At 42.4% G+C, this 17,597-nt stretch overlaps 1 protein-coding gene across 6 annotated transcripts in view; it reads right to left on the reverse strand.

Moving 5' to 3' along the window:
- Positions 1-16,989, reverse strand: part of TEAD1 (TEA domain transcription factor 1) — a 380,567-nt gene extending 363,578 nt beyond the window's left edge. For 2 of the 6 annotated variants that reach the window (XM_069223584.1, XM_069223582.1), the window contains exons 1-2: positions 16,725-16,895; positions 16,124-16,237 (exon numbers count right to left, since the gene is read on the reverse strand). The gene's annotated coding sequence lies outside the window, so the exon portion shown is untranslated. Of the gene's footprint in view, positions 1-16,123; positions 16,238-16,724 lie in introns of those variants that run through there. The other 4 variants (XM_069223579.1, XM_069223581.1, XM_069223580.1 and 1 more) reach the window with 3 other exon arrangements.
- Positions 16,990-17,597: the final 608 nt, after the last annotated feature.

A 17,597-nucleotide genomic window follows, 5' to 3' on the forward strand; every position in this document is an offset into this window, starting at 1 on the left:
CTCCTCTCAAAATGAATTTCTTTTTAATTCTTAAAAAGAATCTCTCTTTGAACTTCCAAAGGTTCGTGTTCTGTGCACGGTTGGGTGATGTTATTTATATCCGTATTTAAACCATTATAAGAGTGTGTGGTAACAGTTAACTAACAAAGGCCACCAAATGATTCACAATAACACATTAAGAGACAAGAAACCTGGTTTGCCATACCATGAGCTAAGCTGATTACCAGAGGAGCTATGAACTCCATTTTTGTTTTCTTAAAGCACCCAAGAACAACACGAATGTAAAGCAAAATGTAATCGACTGTGTTATCCTCTGCCACCCAGTATGCCATCTGAAGATATCTGCAAGTACCAAAATGCTGCCAATCGTACAAGTACCCCCATTTTCATCGTGTGGGTCTTAATTCAGCAGAGCTGAAAATTATATCCTGCCATCACTTGTTCCCTTATTAAACAATCAAGTACCAATAAAACGAGGTATACGCATTTTCCCACAGAGCAATGTACTGCTACTGCATCATGTCCCCGGTTAGAAATAATTGTTACATTTATTTTATTTCTGATGTCACTGCGCCTCTTTGTTTCTTCTATTGACACAATGGCCTCGCTACATGTTTATGATTTGTCAAATGTTACTCCAAAGAAAATTTTTGTCATAGGCATTGTTCTTGTCTCTAGCACTGAACCCACAATATATTATTTGAAACAGTCAAAATATACAAAGTATGATTTGTTTACATATTCCTCCACAAATGTATTTCTTTTGAATATTTTATTAAATGCTTCGCTTGCTTTGCTACAAGAGACTTATATTCAAAAATGACAATGGTCATAGTTGAAGGTCTCCGAGATTGCCCGCGCGCTTAAAGATCAGCGAGAGAAACGTGTTGTATGGCTTGTTTCCTCTTGTCAGGGACATATTTTAGGATTTGCAATTCTGCTTCCAGGTTTTGAACAAACATCAATGTTTCTGTCTAAAATCAATGCGCCAATATTTTCTAAAAGTAAGTGAATCTGCCAAGTGTATCACGTCCTGTGATGTACCGCTTTGCTGTGAAATAGCCTGCATAGGTCAGAGGTCTAATGCGTAGTAACGGAAGAAATGCTTTTAGTGCCAAGACGATTGCTTCCAGCTCTAGGATATTGATGTGACTGCTTCTATCCGAAGGACAAATCAAGCACCTTCTGAGTACCCAGGCGAGCTCATATCTCATGCAAGAAGTAGCCTTTTGTTCAGAGATATCTGGGAATGATAGATATCACACCCAAGTGACTGGTCTAGTTGGACACCTTTGTAGGTCTTCAACTATTGTTTGAGATATAGATATCAGCAAGAATTGTGGTTCAATATTCTGGTTCTAAAATAGTGACAGAAGAAGCTGAGTAATTTCATCCTGAGTTGGGGAAACTAACCATTGGACACAGCACAACCTCAACCTAAGGTCCCGCTAAAACCACTAGACTGATAGCAATAACGAAGGGCATTTTCGTAATGACTACGGGCCTGTCCTGCAGATTGAAAGCCCTGCCTGCCATTGTATTTAACAACTCCTCTCATCATCAAAGGCTGGCACTGGACAGTTACGAGAAAGAACTTGAGTTTGTTGTCCAAAGGCTCAAAATTCAGCCTCAAATTTAAAATGTACAATGTCATTTGCTGGAAAGCGTTGCTGACATGCTGAGAAGAAGCACTCACCAAGTCACACAAGTAAGGGCACATGAAGGTATGAATTGACTGCTATCATAATGTTGGTAAACACCATAAGTGTGGACTTAGATCAAAGGGCAATATATGTTTGTGCAGGGAGAAAGTGCCACCTTGAATTCTGTGGAAAATACCCAATACCTTAGTTGGGCTAAACTGATGACTGCACTGAAGAGTGCATGGGTGGGCACACTTCCTTATCAAGCACTAAATTTATACTCAACGGAAGCATTCTGTGGCTCCCATCAGGTCGTTCCTCATTACAGTAAATCTTCTTTAGTCTGCTGAATTTCAACTTCTCTCTGATAGGGAGGATAAAGTCAAAACCAAGTTCTATTACGAGAGGGAACTGAATATTTTAGAATCATTCAAGACACACTGTTTTCAATTAATCTGTGAAAACCGTTCCTTGGAGAGAAAAAAAGCATTGGTAATGCATTAGGCTTCGCCTATGAGATTAATGATTAGTTAAGAAGTGTAAGAGCAATGTATGAGTGTAGGGAGAATTGTGTGTGTTCTCTGACCAGGGTGAGTGGTGCATGAATGAAGGATTGATAACTTTTCTTAATGCTTCTAAAACCCTAGAACAATGGGCTGAATTTATCAATATAAAATAATTGCAAATCGTTTCATCGTTTTGTGAGGCACACCATTACCACAGCTCTCAGTTCCATGATTAGTGCCATATTCAGTATGGAATTGCAATGCAGGAGATAAGTGTCCCAGAGTGGTCCATGCCCACAACAAGGGCCAAATATCACCTCCTTTGAGCAGGCGTAGTATCAGAGTAAAAAAAAAACTCAGAATATTTTGGATGTTTTTAGTGTTACCCAGGTGTCCTGGATGCATGATATTCTGATATTGCCATTCGAATGAGACCAGTAACTTGTTTTTTTAACCCCATTGAGTACAAGGGTCCACTGTAAGGAGTGCATTAAGGATTAAAAATGGCAGTCTTGTGCACGCACCAGTCAGATAAAACATGACTGTTTTGATAATGTACTGGCTATCACATTTCCATCCGAGTTAAGGGCTCCATCAAAACACCATATCTTTTAAAGCTATTGATTCCATAGTTTGAAAATAGAGATTCTTTACTCGTTGTTCGGTACTAACTGTTGTTGGTTAGTGTCAAAGGCAATCACCATCATGTTGGAGCCAGAATAGTGCGGTAAAGTGGCAGGGCATTTTTCTTGGAATGCTTCTGCAAAGAGATGCTGTTTGGAGTTCATGTAGGTGTAGCGTTCAACTAACAAGGACTGTGCATGAAAATACAAATTTATAATTTATATGGCTCCCATCCAGTAGCAGTTAGGTTCCATGAACAAAGTTGGGTTGTGACCTTATTGTCACATCAAGTTCCATAGGCCCATAAAGTACAAGTTATTGAATGTTGTGCAAACGTAATAAGGACCTACAACCAGCAAAGGGAACTATAACTATATGAAGTACCCGATGGTGGTAGGGCATAGGGATTCTGAAGACGTGCCAGTACAGTAAATGTGACAAATGTAACCAAATGAGAATGCAGGGAAAGCCTGCAGGAAAATATTAGCGGAGAAAGTAGGAGCACATTAGTGCCAAAGCAAAACAAAATTAAAATGTGTCAAAGATGATACTCCTGTTTGGTTTTCGAAAAAGCTCATGGTTAGCTGTTAGACTTTCTCTTAATAAACTTATGGATAAGATTGTTGATAGGTAGGTGTGGCTCCCCTCGCGTGAAGTATTCTTGGCGTCCTCTCTGTCTGCCATCGCTCAATGTGTTAGAAACCTGACTCACGGGGTGCTGCATTAAACCACTAATCTGTTCACCACAGAAACAGTATGTTAATGGCCAAAAGTGTGGCCATGGTGATTTCCTCAATCTTAATGTGTAATCTATATGGGGTGGTATGAAAAAATGAGCGCACCCACCTAGATATATATGAGGTAATGTCCAACTATAAAACGAGCCATAATGTGATGTATGTGAGCTAGTGCATGATTAAAAAGTAGAACGTATGCAACTTCTGCTTGACTCCAAGATGTTGGCAGTCTCAAAAGGGCCGAAGCAGGGATGTGTCAAGATGGGTGATGCTTGTCATTGAAGTGGTGCATGGGAGGGGGAATGGGTGGGGGAGCAACATGAGAGACAGAGGCAAAATGTAGAGAGCTATGCACTTGGCAGAAAGTAAAAAATAAAGCACAGGGCAAGTGCTGTGCAGGCAAAAGCATTAAAAAAGTCCCACAAAGAGGATGCAAACAGTACTTGAGCCACGGGAGACTGATAAGAGAAAGACATAAGGAACAACAGGAAGTAGAATGCTACAGCCAATAGACATGGAGGAAAAGTAAGTGGCAAGCACAGGAACCAATGAAAAATATGGAGGCGGGATGTAAGCCCCTTTTGAGATTATATTAACAATAGATTTCACATGCACAGAGCAAGTGCTGCAAAACCTAATGACTTTGCACTGATTTTTTTCTCTTTTTCAATGAGGTTCCACTGGATGCACAGTTTAGAGCAACAAAGTAGGCAATGAGTCAAGGGAAATGCCAGAACCATGGATGGTGGATTCATTTTTCTGACCACCTCCGTGGAGAATTCTTTTACAATGCAGAATTTCTTTAAAGTGGTAACAATTGCCAGCACAATGTCCTCGACAGACAACTGAGGATCTGCAATCTGAAAAGGCTTTGGTATTTGAGTAGATGGAGCAGCTGTTGGAGGATCTAACGTTAAGCCTAGGAGAGAAAACTGTGTATAGGAAAAAAACATATTACAACCCTGACAGGGCTCCAAGTGTGATGACTGACCTGAGCTAGATACTGGAAGCCATATGGGCATCTCTAAGGAGGAAGAAGCATTAGGAACTGCAGCAATAGGCAACTTAGCACATTTAGGCACTGATGCAAGAAGAGCAATGCCAAATTATCCAAGTCCCCTAACCTTTCTAGCTGCATTCTGTTTCAAGGCATGATTTGGAGCGTTATTAGATTTGGAGCCTCCTGGGACATTTTTCAAATACTTCAGTGTTGATATTCAAACCCATTTGCTAGGTCAAACAATCATTGTAAAGTTAGCCAGAAATATTTGTTAGCAGACCCATTGCAGAGTTTGGGGGGAATGGGCTCAGAAATTTCTAGGGTGACGTCAGGGAGAAAATACTGCCACCTTTATTAGCACGTGGGATCAACTGATCATTTATCAGATTCACTAACTCACATTTTTTCTGTTTATGATGATTAGAGGGCCAAAGTGAACTGAGCCAGTAGCCATAGGTGAAGTGGAGTAGCAAGAGAGCATACGCCCTTTTATTAGCACACTCAGAATGCTGGTGCAGCATGATGCTGTGAAATCATGTACATGGGAAGACAATTCAGTTTGAGTGATTTCTACCTCTAAGCAAGACAGAGACGATTTGGGTGGCTCCCAGAAAGCAATATCCAGGGTGGGATATTAATGTTCTGTACAGTGATCAATGCATTCATTTTAATTTTGCCAAATACCTTAGGCCCATATCCAATATTAGTTGGATCACCACTTTAGTATATGACCTTGCATCAGGATATGAGGCAGCTAAATAAAACCCCTACTAGTACGCAGAATTTGTATCTCACAGTCAGGGGCTTGGGAATTATACCAAGTACACATATCTTGGGGAACAGTAGCATGTGATCATTAGAATGGGATTCCTATCATTTATAAGAAAAACGTCAGAGTTTGTGGGGTCTGTCTGACAAAAAGCAAGACATTGGTCTAGGGAGCAAGTGAAAAGAATAGTTTGCATGTCTTTAATCACCATATAAAGTCCTAAAATGCCCATAATGATGGAAATTGAAAATATCTGCAACAAACTGTGAGAGTCCTCTTCTGAATTCTAAGGAAAACAGGACTCAAAGTCTCCTGACTTATTGGAAAAGTTGGAGCCTTAGAATAAGCAACAGAAATTCAAAATTGGAATAAAAAACTACCAATGGCTAGAGTGCATTGATGAGCCTGAGCAGGAAATGGCAAGGGGGAATCAGCAATAGAGGTGGGGGAGTGTTTTTGAGTTCTTCAATCAGAGGAAGGAGCCTGAATGTGGGTCATCATGGTAGAAGGTAACCTAAAACATGCATGCACCCATAATTTCATACATTCAGTACATTTTGTTGTACAAAGTATACTAAAAGCACACATGATGAATATCTTATAAATCTAAAAGATGGTCTGTTGACACACAGGGGTACAGAGTACTTTAAGTACTAAGTTAAAAAGTCTTCACCAAGTCTACTATGAAATGGCATTGCTCCTCCTTATCTCTCCACAGTTTCACAAACAAGCTGGCTAGCATAAAGAACATATCTTTGCAACACAGTGTAAAGGTGTGTGCATATTGTTTATCATAGGTTTCGTATTGGAAGGATACCCTTCTAGTGCACATTTTTTTATGCCTAGATAAACCTGTAAACTTTTCACACATTGGATGTATGCTGTATAGTGCAGCGCACATGCAATGAAAGAAAGGTTAGGAGAAATTAAAGATATTGCCTACTTCCCTCAAGGAGGTGTTAATTTTTGGAACAGAACTATAACAATTTTAGTAGCTAGGGCTTTGCATGAAAAATCATGGGTCACAGCAGGTGAGTGCCCATGTACCACCGATAGGACACCACCTTGATGCAAAGTACAACAGAGAAGCACAACGCGTTATCTGCCTTACTTTTAAGGATACTTCCCAGTGTAAAAAAGTAAATAATTTACCAACACTTAGAGCTGATTTGTGTGACTTTGCACCAGTGCAAAGTCTTGATAAACTGCTCCTAACTGTTTTGCCATGTGGCAACAGGACCAATTACAGTGGTGTGGAAAGTTTTACGAGGGGACCTAAAGCAGTTGTGGCAAAAGTAAAGACAAGAAAGGATCTTTTGCAAGTTGTAAGTGAAATAGCATAAAATATGATCCTTCATTTGTGCAACTGGTAACACCTGCTGGTAATTATAGGCTACATCTTGGGGGGAGGGGGGGGCATGGTTTACAATGAGGAGCATAGGTGTTGAAGATGTTGTGGGAGAGGACTGCATTGAAGGTTGAGTCTTGTAGACCTATTTACAAAAATGAAGGTTTAGACATGGGCCAGGTTGGGTGAAACAGCAAGTGTACAGTGTTTAGTACACAAGATCTATGGTAGAAAAAGTGACAAACTGGACTATGAAATAGTGATAATCATGGAAGTGACAGAATGGTGAGAAAGAAAAAGATCAAAGGAAAAAGGTTGTTGGCCACCAAAAGGGTGAAAGTCCAAGGGGTATCTACAAGAATAATGGGTTAAAATATATTAAAGCCTTTGACACACTAACATCACTGCATTTCCACTGTGACAAAGGGCCTGTTGCGCACAGGAATGTTTGGATCAAAAACTCTCTGACTCTGTAAAATACAGGGCTGCAGACTGCAAATACACTTTAGATATGTACTAATCTCATTTTGTAGTTTTCAAAACTTCTTTTGGAATTGGAAACTGGGTTATGAAATCACTACTGAATCGTTGATTGGAAGAGGCAAATTAGGGGTATCCCTTACAAACTGCGAGTCCATAAGTTATGAATCTGATTGCATACCACTGATCAGTTACCAGCTCACAAGCTGGGGTGGTAAGTGATTCTCAAAGGGGAAGGCATGCCCTTTAGACCTTTTCCCTTTCGGGAATCATGATACAAGCTTCAGGGGCAGTACGCAATAATCCAAGATACCATTATCTACCCTTGCTGAAGTTTTCCAAAATGGAAGAAACTTAGGCCCTCATTCTAACCGCGACGGGCGGCAGTAGCCGCCCGCCATGCGGTACCCGCCAAATGGCCGCTCTGCGGTCAAAAGACCGCTGGGGCCATTTCAACTTTCCTGCCGGGCCGGCGGGCGCTAGCCAAGTTAGCGCCCGCTGGCCCAGCGGGAACGGGGCCTGCAACACTGAAGCCGGCTCCGAATGGAGCCGGCGGTGTTGCAGGTGTGCGACGGGTGCAGTAGCACCCGTCGCGCTTTTCACTGTCTGCTAGGCAGACAGTGAAAAGCAGGCTGGGGCCCTGTTAGGGGGACCCTGCACTGCCCATGCCATAGGCATGGACAGTGCAGGGGCCCCCAGGGGCCCCAGGACACCCGTTCCCGCCATCCTGTTCCTGGCGGTAAAAACCACCAGAAACAGGGTGTCGGGAAGGGGGTCAGAATCCCCATGGCGGCGCTGCTTGCAGTGCCGCCATGGCGGATTTGGGCAACCGGGGGATATCCGGCGGGAAACCGCCGGACCCGGTTTTCTGACCGCGGCTTTACCGCCGCGGTCAGAATGGCCCAGGAAGCACCGCCAGCCTGTTGGCGGTGCTTCCGTCATCCGCGACAGGTCGGAATGACCCCCATAGACTGCTTTTACCAAAAAAAAGTTTTCCTTTTTGGATTACTATCACAGGGATAATAGTCTGCTGTCCCTTGCAGGCCACCATTCGTGTCATTGCTATCAGTCACTAGGAGTTGCAAATGTGACCTCCCTAATGAATATCAATTGGGGAGGTTGTTCTACAGCCCCCTGCAATTTGCTATTTTGCGGTACATCTTATTAGTACGTTGGTTGGTTCAGAAAAATAAAACAGTAGACGCAAAAAATCGGTACGTAAATGGTGACCACTTTTTGTGATCACCATTGCAGTACATCTGGCCCTAAATTTAGGATTTTTAAAATGCATAAAAAGGCAGTACAGTAAAAGCTCCTTTTGCTTCATATGAACTGTCTAAATATTCTCTTTGTCCCTAATTAAATAACAAAGCCCTGTGGCTGCAGTTTTTTCCCTTAACAATTCAGTTAGTGATTAACGCTTACCATTTTCATAAAAATCACACTGCAAAGCTACCTGGGTTATTTGCATGTACGATCACCCTGTGTTCAATGCCACTGTAGAGGAGATGGGATTCCCGCGCCTGCGCTGCGACTGTAACCTTTCACTAGGCTTTGGCACCCAAAATACCCTACTCTGTAATGCTTAGTGATCCAGACACGAAACATAACAATCTCGCACCGATAAGCTAAATTAACAGATAGCTTATCTGAAGCATATAAGGGCCATATGGCGCCCATCTTTGGCTGCCTGTTGCTGGCCTAACAATGGCGCTGCCGAGGACTCTAGCGAGCAGCACTATTTGACAAACTGTCAACAGCGCTTCTTTCAGAGCTCAGGGGCTGTGGCGTGCTCTCCCATTTGCATTTTCTTTCTTCTACAGGTGAACAAAGAGTAAACCAGATGTCAACTTTAGAGGCGAGCTGTCTGGGCTTGGAGCGTTAACAGAGGCAGGCATACTGCCACAGCCAGGGCCTAGACAATAAGCTTTTCTAATAACATTCGGGCCAGGGGGAGTGACTATTCCAAACACCTGGCTTCTTTTATTCCTCCGCCATGGAAGTGCATTCTCCTCATAAATGCCAGCTCAAATAAAGTCGTTTTGAGACACTGGGGATTTCTGCGCCTTTCAGCAGCAGGGTCTGCAGCTCAAGCGCAACCCTTCGTCAGTCTTTTTTTTTTCCTTTTAAAGCATTAGGCTTGAAACATAGGTATTATGGACATGTACTGAACATATAGTTCAGAATAATAACACGAACCCTCAACAACCAACATGAACTTGCAACGGAACAAGACATTTTCTGTAAAACAAAATTACAACCGCAGGGTTAGCTTGAGGTAAGCTGGATTTCTCTTGTTATGTTCATGTTGCATCAGCCTGTGCTTGCTGAATGTGTTCCTCTGCATGCAGATGCCGCCCTTCCTTCTTCAACCACACTCGTGCATAAAACTTAGCAGAAGTCACATCTGTAGACATAACTTAGCTTATGCGCTTCGCTACGTGTTTTCGGTAGAGCTACGGTTATGAACTGAGGTATAAAGTTCCATTTTAATTTTATTGGCTAAAGCTACTGGTTTTTTTTCTTCTGAAAACTATATGGTGCACATCATTTACATCACCAACTGTTCAAGAAATATGGCACTCGGTGACTGAGCGGCAAGCTCTGGTTGTTCTTCCTACCCCTAAGTAAAACCAGTTCATTTTGATGTGCATTTGAGATTTCATGTGAGCTCCTTGCTACAAACAGAGCTGGGCTGAATTATAATACTTGGGAAGTTGCTCACATAAGGGGCAGCCTCACGGACGCATCGTGAGGAGTAGCCTCATCCAGAATGTACAGGTTCAATATGTTTTCACTCAATTAACAGCTACAGCCTTTGGAAATGTATTTTCTCCATAAACCTAGAAAGTAGTAGTTCCTTTTCAGCTTTGCTCCTTCCATGTGTATAATTACAAGTATTTTAGTCCTTGTTTTCCCTGTAACTATTAGAGAGGAACAGTGTTTGTACAATGTTGATACACTTACACGTTTTGCCGCTGTTTAAATGACTGTTTACACTGTTGCGACAGAAAGTAATCAATTCAAATGAAAGTTGTATTGTTACTTTAATTATAGAGCACCGTGCAAGCACTCTCTGCTCCATAGGTGCCAATAAAGCAACATTTAACACAGCCATAATAATACTATGTAACAATGTAAACACTACAGTGACCTTGTCTAATTGCCAGACATGGCAAGGTATTTCTAAAATGTGGCTCGAGAATATATGGAGTTCTATTAAAGAGTATGTTTACTTGCTGTGACAGTCTGGAAAATGTTGTATGTCACATGCGGTGATTCTGCCCCCACAAAAATGAATACCACTCTGGTAGGGTGCATCAGCATCAGAGGCCGCAGCGGTCACTTGTTCAGGTGAGATGCTAAAGTCTCCATGGAGGCGCTGGTGTAAAGCCAATAACGAACGCTGCCTGCTGTTACAAAGCACATATGTACCTGTCTTGGTGGCTCCTTGAAGAGTCCCAAAAACGTTCCTATTGAACAATGAGGAAGGGCAAATTAGAATAGCATTGGCAAAGCCGGTATATCTGGCTTTAATGTACCAATGCATAGGCATTACAAAGGCTGTTTGTGCAACAAACCCTGCCCTACTGGTTTTGCCAATACTGGGAAAAGTGTATGTAAGGAAACAAATTAATGTCAGAAACCGTGTAAAACAGTTCCTTGTGCATGCCTTCACGGAAAGTGAAATGATACATCAAATAGCCAATAGCATGAGGTGATAGATGAATACCCCTGTGGTTGGAGCCAAAGCACACTCTGTATATTTTACAGCGTGTTAACAAAATATCTAAACACATAACCTTGAACTAACAATTATAGACTAGGTTGTAACGAGTGCGCTGATGAGACATGAGTGTAGCCTGATGTTGTCCGTAGTTAAGTGATGTCTAGTATGCAGAGCAGGTTCTACATAACTCACTCATACTTAAATGGTCATTCTCTGTAAGTTGTGCATTTTGTTGTAGTATTACACACACTACTGATACTTATTATAGCCCGCTGCAGAGAACTATACTGGTTGTTAAATACCCTGAATTTGAGTCATAGGCCCGAGCATCAGGCTGCTAGAACATTCCACCCACTGAGGGTAGAATGTTAAACATAAAAATAAAGAAACAGAAAGACAAACACTGAAATGTTGAAGCAAAAGGCCTATAACACCCATTGTTACTCAGAGCCAATTCAGTCAATTCTTCTAATGCTATAAAACACGTATTACACTGACACAACAACAAGTTGAATTGCGCCATAAAACCAGTAAAGAAATAGAACAAGCATTGGGAAAGCCAACTGATCTGGGGTTGGATTCAAGCCTTTAGATTTGTCAGTACTTGGTTTGGTTTTGATTTTTGTAAAGCATTATTATTGAAGGAGCGGCCAGGCTCCAGCCAGTATAAAAAAATCATTGGCTAAAAGCAAAAATATTTTTGCCGCAAACAATGTCCATTGTCATAGCAGCCTCCGAATGAAGAGGACTACTTTGTGTGTGAATGTGCTAGTTGTGAAAGAGCTGCGTGCTGTTACTCACAGTTAAGTTAGCCAAACGACAAAGTGGGCTGAGCGACTGTTCCATGAGTATGTTGTTATAGGCGGAAGAAAAATATAAATGATACAACAGAGCAATTGATAAAGAGGAATGGCACAAAGCCAATATAAGTATATATATTTAATTTAAGAAAAACCAAAAGGTCTTGACTAAAGCCAATGCTAAAAATTACACTTTCTTATAAAAATGGCACTTGCTCATAATACAACAACGTACACATTTGAGAAATATTAACTCTTATTAACTGTTCCCTGCATGCACTTAGTAAAGATTCTCAAAGCAACATATGAAAGAGTCAAATCCCCTAAAACCAAATATCTACGTTGTTCAGACTGCTCGACTGCGTGCTTCTTTGAGCTTTCTTTTAAATATAATGTTCCATCTGAAGACCAGATTGTTGGTGATGTCAGTCACTGGTATGAAGCAGACACCAGCTTCCCAGAGTTACCTAACCTGTGAAATGTTATTTGGAGAAAGGTCAAAGTTAAATCTTAACACTTTTTCGGGAATAGCAAATTATTATGCAAGCATTGATCAACGGAAGCGGATTGTTTGCAAGAGGGTGGTATCTGGCTGAAGGCGTGGCTGCACTGTCATGGGACGAGATGATAGAAGCTCTGTATTCATATATTACAAAAAGGCCACGTATGTGCTCCAAGATAATATCAGGTTAATGAGCCGTTCATGAAGCACATGTACTCACTCAAAAAATATAAACATGTAAAAAAAAGTTGCTTTTCACCTAGCACTAGGTTTTCAACATAGTGATGTATAGTGCTCAAAGCACAGGATTTGCTATGCCTAGTTTCCTAAGGAAGAATAAATTATATTAACGCTAGACTTTAGTCGGACAGAATGACTGGCATGGTTTAGTTGGTGATTTAGCTAGCATTTATGTTGTGTTGTGCTAGCGTGAGGTACTTTTGTTACTTGTATATGTACAGTGCACAATCTGTCCCTGGTGTGACATTGAAGTGTATTCGATAACAGGCCTTCCACATTACATCTCCAAAGTATTATTGCACTATTTGCCCACAAAATTGTAAAATGGCAAATACAATAGTTTTGCATATCCGCAGTAGTCTGATATGCTCTTGGAGAACGATCGAGTCTTTTTTTTATTTTTTTAAAAGAAACCTACATGAATATGTGGTAGTTTTCCTTCCGTCAAAGAAAAGCAAACACCAAAAAAGCCGTTGACAGTAACGTTATGCAAAACCTGCTAGTCGCCTCCCTTGAAAACAGACTCGAGCTTCAAATTACAGCGACCGCTCCTGTGCAAACACCTCTCAGTTAGGAATGCACAAAGGGCCTAGTTCACAGCGATGCCTGCAACGTTCACTTCCGGTTCCAGTTACATGCTAGTGGTATGGGCCTAAAATATATCCCTCTCTCCCACCTCTTCACTTACCATTCTCTGAAACGGCAAGTATGTCATGAAAGCATCATATTTCAAAAATATGACAAGGGCTGAATGATGGGGGACGCGCGATGCACCTCTTGCTACAGTTCCTACAGGAAGTGCAGGAAGAGTTCAGTAACTTCAACCCAGTCGCAAGAATGTGTGTTTGTTTACCCATTTGTGAAGATAGGCGGTCCAGATACAGAATATCCAGAAATAATATTTAAACCTTTTAAAACAACATCTTGGTACATAAACTCAATGCAAAATACAAGTATTGTAAACATACAAAGCATCTTAGAAGAGGACAACGGTGTAAATGAATGATAAACAGACCATTATATACTTTATAGCTACAGCAGAACAAACTGATCTATTCAAACCTTGAATGGGCATTAAACATCACCTTCACCGATTAGAAAGATCGCTCAGTGGGTTAAGGACTTGCTGATGAGGGCTGAATGCAGGCTGTGGGTCGCAAGTTAGAATCACTTCGAGTTTTTTAGGGCTTTTCTAGAAATAGATTTTTACACTCTTCTCCCCGACACACAAACACATGCGCGCACACACACACAGGTTTTGGTGGGCCCTCTTCATCCACAGGACTGTTCAAGTGTCATTTACGTTTTGCCGCATCCCACCAAAGCATACATTTGGAAGAAAAGGTCTGCCCACTTCAGGCACTGTCTCTACTGTGAGTGACGGCATTTAGCTTCTGCACATGTGCACATCCGCAGATGTGCGGATCTGCCTAAAATGTAGTTCACTTTAGGGCTAAAATTGGTAGACCAATCTTTTCTTTAATTACTCCTTTTATTTCGTGGTGTGTTTTAATATATTTTTTGTGATGGGTCCATGTTTACGTTTTATAAATATACAGGTCGCCTTGAGAGGGCAACATTTTTACTTATGAGTATTACTATTATTTTTAAACTTGTATCGCCTAATGCACATCTTGGCAGACAAAAAAAATCTGAATTAAGAAAAAATGCAAATTTTCCAAGGTTAGACCTAATGGCTTTGCCAATGCTATTTTTATTAACCATTTAAATTACTGAATAAAGTTCACTTGGTCCTTCATTATCCCTAGGTCGCTAAAAAAAAAAGAGTAAAACTGAAAGGGATAAAAGATACGCTTGTTCTTTACATTGCCACTAGAAGTCATACATTTGGGTGGCATGATATGTAAAATACGAGTAAAAACATGCAAAAGAGCATGCAGCGTCACCACGTGATGGAGAAAGCCCAACGGCACCGTTTACAACTGTACGAACCCGCTTTAATACCCCAGCTTATACAGAAGCGGGTGGCGGCTTACTATTATTTAAGGGTTTACAAGTTTGTGTTCATTGAATGAGGCAGAACAACTCAACGAATGGACAAAGGCCGGATATGCCAGAGTGCAAAACTATAAGTGTAGCCCGTCATTTTCAATAGAGACCATCCCTCCGCGAATTTAATCTGGTAATATTGTCAACAGAATAACTGTAAACCCTGGAGCGTTTAATACATCCTACACAGCAGTGTGGAACAGGCTGCTGAAAGTCTATCGTGCACATTATGTGGACGCAGCTCGATGGTGGTAATAGCTAAATGCGGAAATAAAGGGAGAAATTCTCACTGCCCACGTCCATCGTTTGAGGTGAACTGTACTGCCCGAGCTGCCCGCATAGCGTGGTGGCTTCACAGCACTGTGCTGTGCAACCACCTGTAGCTGGCATCTCTCTAAGTGCCAGCAGGACGCACCCGCTCCAGGCCCGATGAGATTGTGAGTTACAAGGGCTCCAGGCCCTCTCGGGCTGGTTTATCTAGGCTGCGGGACGGGGGGGGTTGCTTTGTCCTGTACCACTTCACACCCAATCAGTATTCAAACTGCCAAGGTCCAATTAAACAGCAGCAGCTGCATACACTACAATTCCCTCGTCTCCACAGCCCACCTTTTGTTTTATAAATATGTTTTCAATCTTATAAATGCTGGCCATGACGAGGGTCCCCGTGCTAATAATGGTGGGAGTTTGCTGTTGACATTCCCTAAAAAGGTGACTTCTTCGGCCAGAAGTACACACGTTGTGACTCTGTAATATTATGTAACAGCACAAAGCCGCAGAGCAGGTCACCAGGCGAGAAACCCGAAACTGCATAAGTATAAAAATTATAAAGTACCATGATTTGTTCAGCGTCCACAACCGAAGCACAGGTGATTTTACATGGAGTTTTGTTTTTCGAATATACTTTATGGGGCTAGCGGGATCTTGCCTATTTGCCTTGAAAATATTTCAAAAAGTCGTCGACCATCATACAAGTCAAAAATAGGCAGGTGGCTCGGTCACCCCACTTCAGTTGCCAGGTTTAAAAGTGACACGCTCTCCGATGTATCCAAAATGATTATTGTTTTTCATGGTGTTTTTATTTCTTTCATATCTACCGTGTTGGTCCTCCTCTCAACATTGTCAAACACGGAAAAGCCACCGCCTTTTTGCTACTAAATCTCTTGGGTGTTCTTGAAAATCACAATGTTTGGCAAGCGAATGTCTGAAATTCGACAGGTTCTCTACATGCAAACAAATGCGAGTCACTCACTATTCTTGCGGCGGTACATCCAGAGTACACATTCTATCATTACTCTTGTTTTTAAAGTGTATTTGTTTTAATTTGTCGCGGTAGCGAGTGTTCCGCCTTTCGCCTGTTAAACGTCAGAAGCTGCATTGTTTACAAAGTCATCAATAATTATAGTAGTACAAAACCGGCAGATGGCACACATGCCACCTAGTCCTATTTAAAGAAGGGCTCCCTCTATTTTCAGCCACTTTAATATTTAACCTTTGTTTACTTTCTGCTAGCAGATAGCCACATGCCAGATGCACTTTTCTTCCAGACCAACTCCTGGGTGCCGCAAACGTAAACAAGATGCTTTTTTCAGGCATCAGACGATGTGAAAACGCATAACAAGACAACGGGTGCGCCAGCTCACGGCCCTGTTAATTGGGAGCACAGCAAAATAATTAATAAAACAGCATTGACAAGGAGAGGGAAGGGGACACGGCCGTGGCCTGCTGACTGCCTACCGAGGGGGTGAACCTCCCAGCGCCGGATGCCTGCCTCCCCCGGGCTCCCCGCGGCTGCCAGCTTCTGCTGCCTCCCTGAAAGCGTCCGCTCCACCGTGCACCGTGTCCGAGGCCCTGCAGCAGAGAGGGGGAGAAGACGGCATTCCTGCTTTCATCTGTCTCGGTGAAAAACAACCACCAAACATCTTTCAGATTTTTCCTAGCAAAGAGAAATTCAAACAAACAGCAGCCGAACCCCGAAGATGCGTGAAAAAGTCAGATAACAAAAAAATACGAGGAGGGCCTTTTATTTCTAAGCCGCCACAGCTCAGGCAGTTCCTAAGTTCTTCCTTCTCCGGGAAAAATGTGAAAAATGTCAGATTTTTTTTTCAGGCGGCAGCAGCAGTGACTCAGGGAAGGAAGTCAGTCAGAGCAGCAGCAGCCTGTTGCAGGAGCAGCAGAACTCCGTGAAATAACTTGCAAAGCCCCCACCCAGCGCCCCTTGTCCATACCTAAGGAGGTGGGGGTGCTTCGGGCACAATTGTATTTATTTAACTGCACCAGGCCCCCTCTCCATGCTGCAGCTCCCCACAGTATCAGAAAGCAACACAAAAAAACTTACCCCGGCACCTCTGCAAATCCTGGTATTTCAGCCAGATGGAAAGTTTCGGCCCCCTCCTCAGCTCTTGGGGCGCTATAGGCGGGGGGTGTGCTTTTTTGGAGGGGGGTGCAGGTGGGCGCCGTCGGGGGTCCGCATGGGGCGCTTCCCTTTGGCCCTGCCCCGCTCTCCTGTATTATTTGCAACGTGCTGAGCGGCGCGAGCGATGCGAAGAATGCCCGGAATGAAGGAGAAGGAATGAAATGAACGCCAGGATCGAGGGCGGGCGCGCGCGCCGGGAGGGGGGTGGAGAGAGAAGGAGCGCGCGCACGCGGGACGGTGGAGGGGGCTGGGGGGGGCAGAGGGTGACGTCATAGGGATGTCCAGGAAGAGCGCAGGAGGATGTGAGCGCACACTCCATGTACACACGGGAGGCGTTTGCACCGATGAGTTCCTGTGTGAAGAACCGATACATTCACATGCGTAGTCCAGGAAAGAATCCATCGTACTAGTGAACAATTGAAAGTCTCTGCATTTTGCAGACTTCATATTTTTAATCATGATATAAATATTTATTAATCATTATAATTTCTATTTTCTAGAACACTCTTGACTTTAATTATTAAATGCTACAAATGTTTGTTTTTGTTATTAAAAAAAAAAGATGTAACACAGGATGGGCTGACTTTAGCACTGATTAACTTGCAATATTACATTTGATGTGTCTGTCTTGCTAAATGTAGATCAATCGGTTTACCAGGAAAGTCAAGCTTCAAGCATTGGTGATTTCAGCTTTTTGATTTTCGCAAGGCAAATATGTGTCATGTCACCATGTACCGCCATAATGAAGAAAGCACGGTTCTGTTTTTAGCACTGCGCAACAAGGTGTCTGTTCTA

This window comes from Pleurodeles waltl, chromosome 3_1, assembly GCF_031143425.1.
Source record: "Pleurodeles waltl isolate 20211129_DDA chromosome 3_1, aPleWal1.hap1.20221129, whole genome shotgun sequence".
Lineage (NCBI taxonomy): Eukaryota > Metazoa > Chordata > Amphibia > Caudata > Salamandridae > Pleurodeles > Pleurodeles waltl.